The following is a 10036-nucleotide window of genomic DNA, read 5'->3' as shown; positions in this document are numbered from 1 at the left end:
AGTACACGGTACAGGGTTTCCTTATATTATGATTTTACACTGCCATATAAAAAAAACTCCCTGAAAACTATTTATATAATAAAGATATATGAAATTTGTTATTTAGTATACTGTTTTAGTTTTTATAACGAAACTAGAACATATTTTAATAAAAAAAAACTGTAGGTAAACATTGAAAACTGCTTCAATGGGTTATTAATATACATATAAATTTATCAACCACAGCTCCAAGACACTAGTTATTAATATTGTATATTAAAATGACAAATACTTTTGTTTAACCCCTACTATTTATTCTCCTTTATTCCATTTATCAGCCGGTTATCCAATGGATAGCGCACATAACGTGAGCTACCGTTGCATATGATATTCGGTAGCAGACCCGCTATCTCATCACTTATCTCGTATCTCGTCCATCCAAAACCTTCTTGTATCTGTCGATGTTAAAAAATACTGGCCAGTTAGAGTTTTTATGTTTCGACTTAAAAAAAATTATCTCCATCTCAAACTTCTATCTCTAGTCGTAACTGGAGTTTAGAATTCGAACATTCTATAAAACACCGATCGTTAAAGATCTCTCGAAGGCTTCCTTCGGTAATATCGGTGTTCCCATACAAAATGATGCATTTGGAGATAAATATTATGTTTATTTGTATAGTGTAGACGTATTTTAATATAAAAACTATCGTTTTATAATGGAAAGTGAGCGGTGTTTATTTTTTAGGACGATTTTTAATTAATAAAATGATATAAACGTTTATTTTGTTAGATTATTTTACAATAATATTAACCTAAGTGGTAATATTTTGATGGTTATTTTGTTTTGCTTTACGCTGTATTTTAAAGGATAAGCAGAGGGAACTTGGGAAACCAGTCTTAAGATACTCCGTTCCCATTAAGACACTTCAGTTCCCCACTTTCCGCGTAATTCTGGAGGCATTAAGTATTGAGTATTAACTCAACGTCGCGTCGCCTTCTCTTGTTACCAGAGCGAGGAAATGAAAATAATAAATATTTAATTTCCTTGAGTAATAATCGAACCCACTACCTGTCACGTTTACAGTCGCACGCTTGTGCCCTTGTTCCAACACTGGCATCTCGCCTCAAATCTATATGGTATAGTCATTTATGAATTAAATCTATGTAATCTTTGTCGGCGCCCATTAAAATTGAATAGTAAGATTTTCAATATAAAGTTCATTAACACAGAGTTTGAGATGTATTAAAATAAATAGACTATGATTACATTTCCAAACAGGCTTGTGTGTAATTATAGATATTTATAATAGAAATTAATGTACAAATGACAGTCGACCAGCGGGGGGCAGCGCCGGCTACCGGTGAGCTTATTTCCGACCCCCTAGAAGGAATCAAAACGTCGTTAAAGCTATCTCTTATTTCTATAGTATTAAAGAATATTTTAATATGGAGGACGCTTGTTTCATCGTTTTTGTCACATTTATCATAAATATATTACTGAAGATATTTTTAATGTTTGAGGACACAATAGGTTAGAAGTTTAATAATTTTAAAACAATAATATAGATAATAAATAATAAATGGATGAAAATATTAATTATTTCATTTCCACGAATGGGAATCGAACCCACAACCTGTCGCGTTGACAATCGCACGCCTCCCCGCCAAGACTAGCCATTAAAAATCGACCTAAATATTCTTATTTATTTTCTACAATATAACAAGATAAAAGAAACCATTACTTCTGACATGACATTTAAACGAACGAGAATCACTTAGTATGCTTACGAGAGCATACATTACGAATATTGCGCTATTATAAAAAGACTAGTCCGAGTAAGCACATAGCCACCTACGTAAACGATTTTCTTGGAAGCAACCATAAGCCTTCCGAAGTAACGAGCTCATGGTACATCATCAGTCACAGTTCTTCATTTATAATGATGTTAAAAATGTTACCTAACAGCGATTCTTGTCCACCCATTGTACTGTTCAATATCCAAACAATATAAAAAGGTTCCCCTTTAAAAAATGACCCCCAATTTATTTGAAGTATAAAGAGTCTCATTTCCCATGACATCGGCCTGGGCGTTCGCTCGTCCGTGCGCCATCGTTCTTTACATTTTTTGTGTGTCTCATACACACATTTTTTTTTATTTGAAAGCTTTGACATTTGGAAGTCGGGTCACTTATTAAATTAGCCTTTGTATTTAAATGAACAATTGTAATTATGTTGAGTTTCTTATGTGGTTGTCGATATTGGGAGGTGCTGTTATATGTGGTCGTATTTCTTTTAAGTTAATTAATATTTCATTTATTTTTCTATAACATACCTTGGTGAAAATAGATTTAATATATCTAGGTAATTTGGAAAAATAATCCTAACATTACGAATACGCAAATTTCACCGAATTGGATTAGATTGGTGGAGTACATTGGATTGAAGCGATTTATGTACTTCAAATATTTTCCAAAATATATATAACTATTTTTTTCTTATTTATTTCCATATTTGGAATAACAAGTTAAAATATATTGTAGGTACAAATATTACAATATTATAGAAATTATTATGCATTTAAAATTACTATATAAACCAAATTATAACTCATAAACATATTAGAAACTGATAGAACTGGCACAGTAGCCTGAGGCCAGAGACCAGTAAGCTACCAACAAGCACAATCTGTAGTTTCCACAGCGTAGAACCCACAAGTATGTAGGTTATTTTCAATCAACGTCGTACATCAGTTTCGATACGAATCAATCGATCTTCGGCCGAATCGAGCGATTGTGTCGGCGCACCGATAATGTACGGTAATGAGAGGACGATGGAGGATGATGGACGACACCACTATCGCAACTCTTGCTTTTATTTATTACCTAGTGGTCCATTATGGGTCACCTTTAGATTTAAACTCAATTAGTCATTACTTTTAAAGGAACATTTAATGATTACCTTAAAATGATTTAACCTAAATTATTATTGAACAATGCTGTACATATTGTGTAAAAAACGTGGAATGGTTATTCTTCGCTCATGCATTGTGATCAGGTAGAGGTTCAAATCAAGAAAATTATCGGGTTTTACATCTCGGAATGTCTACATGTCTAAATTGGCGGAAAGTGCAGTAATAACGTGATATATTGTTTTGTTTTTACAACAATATTATAAAAATGTGTACGAAAGTATGATAAAGTGAGAAAAGGAGTGTCTTAACACTAAGATCTCTCTGTCTAAACTGTTTGCCCTGTTATTTATGAGATAGAGCGTAAAGCCGAAGTGTAAGTAGATATAAAAAAATAGACAATGTATAGTATCAACACACTTGCATATAAAATATATTTTACCTTTTAATATGAATGCAAACCCATTGGTAGCCAGCACAAAAAGGTTTAAGTTATTAATCAGTAGCTGCAAGATTTTATCGATATCTTTTGAGTCATTCAATATTTTGAGTATGCCATTAAATCTTCAATTCCCATGACAGTTCGCCGTCAGTGTCTGACAATGGAGGAGGAATATGGAGACACTGCGAGTGACCGACATTAATCCTAATGTAGCCATGCCCTGGCTAAACGTCGTTTAATCTAAACAAAAATATTTCAATGCATCCAATAAAACGATGGGGAGGAGAAAAAAAGGTGGAATGGTGCTCGGTGCTCGTAAGGTATTCGATGAGTATGACTTCTGGGAAGCTGCGCCCTCCAATGTCATATCACGACGGGTAGTGATGGACGCGACGAGATTGTCGATGTTTTTTCGTTAATATATTTTTTATTTGTTTTATATTTATTGGAATATATCTTTTAGATAAATAAATGTAAATTCCTTGCAGTTATATGAACATTAATCTTACTTTACTAATGAATAGCCATTTAATAGTATTTTTTTATTCAAAATAATGTATAAAATTAAAATTAGCTACACTTGTATTTTACTCCTTAATTCACACTTTTTTAAAATTCATTTTCATTAGGTTAATTCTGCATTAATCTCATAATTTAATAAAGTGAAATATGATTTTCTAACTAACATAGAATATATATTTCTCTAAAATTGCACTTCCTATAAATACATTGTTTGTCGTTGTAACCAACGTCAACGGCACGTCACTAGCGTTGCAGACACAGGCGCAGGCGCACGACAGATGATCAGTCATGGCCCAGATGTCGCGATAAGCCAGCGGTAGCCGCTCATTAATCTACCCACTCCCCACCCCCCCACTCCCCACTCCCACCAAACACACCAATAATTAACTGGACACAGCACAGATTCTACGAATCTCGGCCACAGCCATCTATCCAAATTTCTATGGAGCAATAGATACTCAAATATCAACGTACGATCCGATCAGATGAAAGTTTTATTCTCTGTTCATAATTCCAACCTTTATAGTGGTTATGTCAACAAATGACAGAATTACGTAACAGAACGCCGATATTGATATCGTCGGAATATTTCATTTTAATATATTTAACTTGGCATTCGAAAACTGGTTTTGGAAGACTTGACGCCATAATATTACCGATATTGCTGTTCTGAACTAAGTGGCCCACATAACGCGAACTAAATGCCAAAAAGCTGCGGTTTCAAGTAGCGGTCATAATACATCTCTTTAATTGAGGAGTGTTTATTTGTCGATGGACAAGTTTATTGTTATCACGGGACTAATGGGCCTCGTAAAATTCTGTTTAAGAAGTCTCGAGACACCGTGGGAGATGGCGCGCGACGGGCGGCCGCTGCCGTATTCAACCCTTAATTATGATTTAATTTTTATTTCAAAAATGCTGTTTACATTAATTTATCTTAATTTTACAAGTTTTTGGAAATATCTATAGGTGGTCGGAAATGTAGATGTAGTAGGTACCAACATACCTATCTTAATTTTATGTTTGTAAATAAATATACCTTTTTATAGAAATAAATATTTAAAACATACCGCAGTATCTGCTAGTAATTCAAAACTATATAAGAAATTTGAAATACAATTAATATTTATAATTATTGATATTAGAATTTTCAACTATGTACTACTATGTACGATGTAGCATTCTAAATAACAACGTTAAGGAACGGAAAGGAGGTTCTTGATAATCGCCATCAAAATTAAAATGCATTATATTTGTTATATCATGCATTTTGATGTACCAATTACGTATAAACAATTATATATGGTGGCCGTTTTTTGGATTTAGCGCACAATTGCTTCTTTTATGATTGTAGAATACCACAAGGGTGTGACTGTAACTGACTGACGCGACGGTTGTGGGTTCGATCCCCACTCGAGGTAGGAATTAATTATTATATCTTATTATTTTCAGTTTTCACTCTGGCAAAAACAGCGGTGTTGAGTTCCGCCCCTCAACACAGGAGACAGAGTAAAGATAAAAGATACATTGATTTAATTTTTATTTATGATTGTAGAACTATACTTGTAAGTAATGCGCTAATAATTTGAAAACTATTAATTTCTAATATAATCCACTCTATAAAACATTGAAGTAACTACATCAATAATGATAATTACAACTTAATTACAATAATCCAAACACAGAAACAAGCGGCCAACTTGAAAAAACTAAACGCTTTATTTGCATTCAAAATTATGTAAAAATAGTGGAGATATCTCACGATTTAGTGATTAAGCTCTACGGAATGTCCATCTGGTTGGTTTTATGACTTCCTACGACGAGAAATATTTCCTTCAGACGACATTAAGTTAGGAGTCAGGTCACGAGCGGTCCAGCCTCCGAGGCCCACCTAATTTAATTTAGACGATCTACCGTTCCACCGTTGGTCGTCTTATATGTGTTCTCGGAACTCGTAAAATCTCGTGGTCGAGACGCTGTTCATATACTCGTACCTTACTACTACTTTCTACATAAAGACGCCCACTCGATAAGTTTATTCAGAGAATTGGCTTGATTATTTTAGTTAATTTTGAACAGGGTTCCATTGTGTTATATTTTTAATAATATTTTCTTATTCGAAATATTTTTTCAGTGTTTTCCAAAAAAAATATTTTTGTTTGCTCAGTTGTTTATTTGATGCCTATAATATAAAATCATATGTAGATTATAATAACGGTTTATCTTTTAACAATAAAATTTCAAACAAAAAGTACACAATAAATACGCATATTCATTCAACATATTCAAGTACATTCGTTGTACAATCACCTATTACAATGTTAGCTGCATTTAGCATGAACAATTAATCATAAATATCACTAATTTATTACGACACAACCTCTTTCAACAAGAATTTGTTTAAATTATAAATATATATACATACTAGCAAAATTTAACATTGACAAACACCCCGACCAAATCACCACCTCGAGGCAAAGCTCTAAAACTACTAATCCGATGTTCATAATACTAAAAACGTAGTTAAGAACCAACACGGTGAACAAGACTTTCGAATTAAAAAAAACCATTCTAAAATCAGTTTATTAATTCAAGAGCTACGATGGCACAAACAGACACAAAGACAGACAGACACGTCAAACTTACAACCCCCTTTTTGCTTCGTGGGTTAAAAACGGTACTTACCGATATACAACGGACGGTAATCTCTAATTTATTGACCGTATAGATACGTCTCTACATCAACATAAACAGGTGGCTCTATTATGCTCTTATGTACATGCTTCTAATTAATATTTAGGTTTATGGGACCATTAATACGTTATTATATAACATTTCATACTAATCCCCCTCTAGTGGTTTTCAATTTTGATAATAATCTGATAGACTAACTGACAAATATTGACTGCCTCGTTAGTCTAATGGCTGGTTTAAATAGATTCTAGAAATAAATATAAGCTTTAAAATCAGTTTCATTTTAATTTTAGTTAAGTTAAGGAGTTAGTTAAGTTAAGTTTTTTACTTTTGGTGTTTAAACTCGGTGCCGCTGTTCAAATGCTTCATTTCTTTGATTATATCACTATAGTTTAATATCAAAATATTATAATTAGATAACAGATAGAAGTTATATGCATTATTTATTCTATTGTACTTATATAAAATACAAAATGTATATAAGTTTTAAGTAGAATTGGCATTGTTTCATTACAGTATATAAATTATCTGAGCGCAAACTAAATTTAATTATTGAAAATCTAAGTAAACTTCTAAGTTTGTTGACAACTGACAGTCAAGACACTATTCTAAGATTATTATTCTTTTAGTAAGTTAAGTCACTACTTCTTTTATTTATTTCTTTACATTATTTTTCCCATTATATTTTAATTTTACATAAATTAGCTTAACAATGACAAATCGACAAAAGACAATTATTTTGCCTACCTACATAAGAATACAAAAAGTAACCCCGTGACGATATAAATCAACAGAGCTTGTTCTACGAGTGCGGTTAAACGCCACTCTATTTCCATATCATTAGATGGGTGCATTCTAATTGGGTCCGCTCTCTTTTTAATTTTTTAATTTCTCACACATTATTTTATGTGTAGAGTTGTAAGAACATTAAGCTTATCTAAAGTTTTTTGTTAATAATGAAAAGAATCGTTATAAAATATATATTTTTTTATTATTTTAGTTTAAACTAAGCGTAATAAAATCGAGTTGTGTACAATAGAAATAATATCCAAAAATATATGTAACTATCACTTTCTAAAAATGTTTTTATAAAATATTAAAAATTTAGGAGAAATATCATAAATTACGAACATACACTCTACAAAGGCGCAAGTGGAATATATTAAACGTAAGTGCAAGCAATACAGTGTTGAATAGACAGCTTATTAATATCGTCCGGCGGTCAAAAGTTAATCGGGTATAAGTCGCTCGCATCGCCCACGGAGATCCATCACAATCGTCATTATTCACACAAATTATGTAATTTCAATAAATGGAACTTATTGAATAGCGATGAGCGTCGGTAGGCCTCCGCGGGACCCCTGCGGAGCCCCTCATAACCCTCTATCGAGTACAGCATTTAAAACCGCTTAAGCCTTATTATAAAACGATATATTTCATATACATTACCTGTTTCTTTATTATAGTTTTAAATATGTAAGGTTGAGTAAGCAATGTACAGCTATTTGGGGTTTGAATCGATTTATATCGAGTGGTACGAGACATGTTCCAATAAGCACTTAGATCCTCATTGTCTAAAATGAATTTATTTTGTTTGAACATATCGAGCAGCTCGGCGGAGGTCGCGACGGGTGTTAATGAATCGTATAGTAATAATATATGATATATGTGCTTTTACGAAGTTGGTTTAAAGTATAGAGACTTTAAGGCAGGTAGGCTTATGTATAGAATATTGCAATATAAACTTAACTATAAGTTGACTTAAAAATTGTTTTAACGTTGAAATTTTAAATAGCATGTAAGGTTTTGTAGGAAATAAAAGTTTCTTTAGCCACACATATGAGGGAATACAGAGGAAGCCTGAGAATATAGTGCTAAGACACTTACGATTTATTTTCTAATTTCCGGTGAATTTTAGAGGCATTGTAGGTATGTTGAGTGGCGGAACTCTACACGGTACTCTGCCTCGCTACCAGAGCGATGAAATAAAAATATTAAATACTTATTTCAAAAGAAATAAAAGCTAAGCCAAATAAATCCTTGTTAGATATAAATACGAGAATAAACAACATTATAATAATCTAAGATTCGTAAGAACGAAGTGGGTTCTTTCGGTTGTAGAAACAATCAGAAAACCTTGAGTGTAGAAATCGTTTATGAATTGTAAGTGAATGTAAGCACGTATTGTGCCAGCACAGCACAGTGTGGACCTTTGTCGATAATTTATCATTATCTCAAAGAAAGGCACAAAGATAGAGCGCTGAGCGGACTCGCCACGTTCGTAATTGATTTATAGGCAAATATTAAATCTGTTCTCACCAGGCCCCGGCCGCGCCGTGAGTGATGGCCGTGCCCAATGCTGGGTGTCAAGGTTCTGTTACCCACACTTCGAGCTTTGATTGACAGCGTGTTTCGTGTTTTATAATGAACTTGAAGCTTCATATAAATATAAACGATCTTCACTTCACTTCACTTGTATCCCGCATTTAGCAGGGTAGGCAGAGGGAGCCTAGTTAAGACGTTCCGCAATTTCCTTTTCGCCAAATTCTGGAGGCTTTACGTGTTGCGTGGCGGAACTAAACGCCGCGCTTTGCCTCTATTCTAGAGCGAACAAATGAAAATATGAAATATTAAATTTCATCGAGTGGGAATCAAACCAACGACTTGCCTCTCCGTATATATATAATAGACCAGAAAAGGCATTTCTCCACTAATTCATATCCTTATCGATCTTACATTTAGTGTGAGTGTAAAACGTCACCATAACCAAATGAAACAGCATCACACTTATCAAAACAATACAAAACGGTGGACGCTATCGACAAGGATCGCGGGTTCGACGACGTCCTAAGTCCATTTTTTGTGGGTTGACATCTCGCTAATAATACTCATGAGAAAAATGCGCCCGACTCGAGTCATTCTCCTTTTGTTTTTAATTTCTACCTCAGTGGCACCGATTTAATTGGGCCCAAGTCGAGCGAGCGCACCTTCGTATTTCACCTCGGCTCGCTTCATTTGAATATTTAAAGCATTTCGGGTTGCCCTAACATTATTTTGTTTATTTACACAAATACAATATTGTATATTTATTTCGTGTTCGACGTCATTTATTAGGTGACGTGCCTTACCGGTGTCGCGTCCTTCCCAGTATCGGCGTAGTTAACGCGGGGTCCCGCTCGCGTTCCATTCGACAGTTTGAGGTACTTTGTTGGATTTTACTTTTTGTAGCACTGGCTGTGGTAGACGCGTGTGGCGAGCTGTGGTCTTCGTTGTTTTCTCACCGGCTTATCTTCGACAAGATTGCTCGTTTATAAATGAAGTTATATCGCCCCCAATTGAACAGAGGCACAGGGCTACGGAGGCGAGGCGAATTTTTAATTAGTTTCCGATGATAGAGAATTTTGAGGAGGAATGCGGGAGTCGTGTTACGGGTGTTTGCGGATTTCTTAATTGAGATGTTAATGGCGGCATTGGAAAATGTCCAGTTCGA

The sequence above is a fragment of the Heliconius melpomene genome, chromosome 13 (genome assembly GCF_056956725.1).
Source record: "Heliconius melpomene rosina isolate 202511_hmr_F chromosome 13, ASM5695672v1, whole genome shotgun sequence".
Classification (NCBI taxonomy): domain Eukaryota; kingdom Metazoa; phylum Arthropoda; class Insecta; order Lepidoptera; family Nymphalidae; genus Heliconius; species Heliconius melpomene.
The sequence above is the reverse complement of the archived record's forward strand: the minus strand, read 5'-3'. Positions refer to the sequence as shown.